Here is a 1,000-nt window from a genome sequence, read left to right as displayed (position 1 = left end):
ATATATCCCTCACTTGCGTGTTCTACTTTGACCTATTTATCAAGTGACATGAAAAGCCTCCAGTTCTGAATGGGGTCCAGAACAAGAAAAGGCTCTTCAACAGGTTCAGGCTGCCGTGCAAGCTGCTTTGCCACTGGGACCATATAATCCAGCTGACCTTATGGTGCTAGAGGTGTCAGTTGTAGATAAAGATGCACTGTGGAGTCTTTGGCAGACCACTATTGGTGAATCACAGTGTAGACCGTTGGGATTTTGGAGTAAAGTCCTACCACCCTCTGCAGACAACTACTGCCCCTTTGAAAAACAGCTGTTGGCCTGTTACTGGGCCTTGGTGGAGACTGAACGCCTCATCATGGGGTACCAAGTCACCATGAGTCCTGAACTACCCATCATGAACTGGGTATTGTCTAATCCACAGAATCATAAAGTTGGACCTGTGCAGTAAAACTTCATTGTTAAATGGAAGTGGTATATACGAGATCGGGCCAAAGCAGGACCTGAAGGGACAAGTAAGCTGCATGAAGAAGTGGCCCAAATGCCCACAGTCTCCACTCCTGTCACATTACCTTTTTTCTCCCAGTCTGCACCTATAGCCTCATGGGGAGTTCCTTACCATACTTTTAACTGAAGACCAAAAAAGTCATGCTTGGTTTATGGATGGCCCTGCACGATATGCAAGTGCCACTCGTAAGTGGACAGCAGCAGCACTACAGCCCCTTTCTGGGATTTCCCTAAAGGACAGTGGTGAAGGGAAATCTTCCCAATGGACAGGACTTTGAGCAGTACACCTGGCCATTCAGTTTGCATATAAGGAAAAACGGCCAGATGTGAAACTGTATACTGATTCATGGGCTGTGGCTAATGGCTTGGCTGGATGGTCAGGGAATTGGAAGGACCATGATTGGAAAATTGGTGACAAGGAGGTGTGAGGAAGAGGTATGTGGATAGATCTCACTAAATGGGCCAAGAAAGTAAAGGTAATTGTTTCTCATGTGAACGC

This window comes from Echinops telfairi, unplaced genomic scaffold (genome assembly GCF_000313985.2).
Source record: "Echinops telfairi isolate 266 unplaced genomic scaffold, ASM31398v2 ScPeMD7_7469;HRSCAF=8507_1, whole genome shotgun sequence".
Taxonomy (NCBI): Eukaryota; Metazoa; Chordata; class Mammalia; order Afrosoricida; family Tenrecidae; genus Echinops; species Echinops telfairi.
This window is presented reverse-complemented; position numbering follows the sequence as displayed.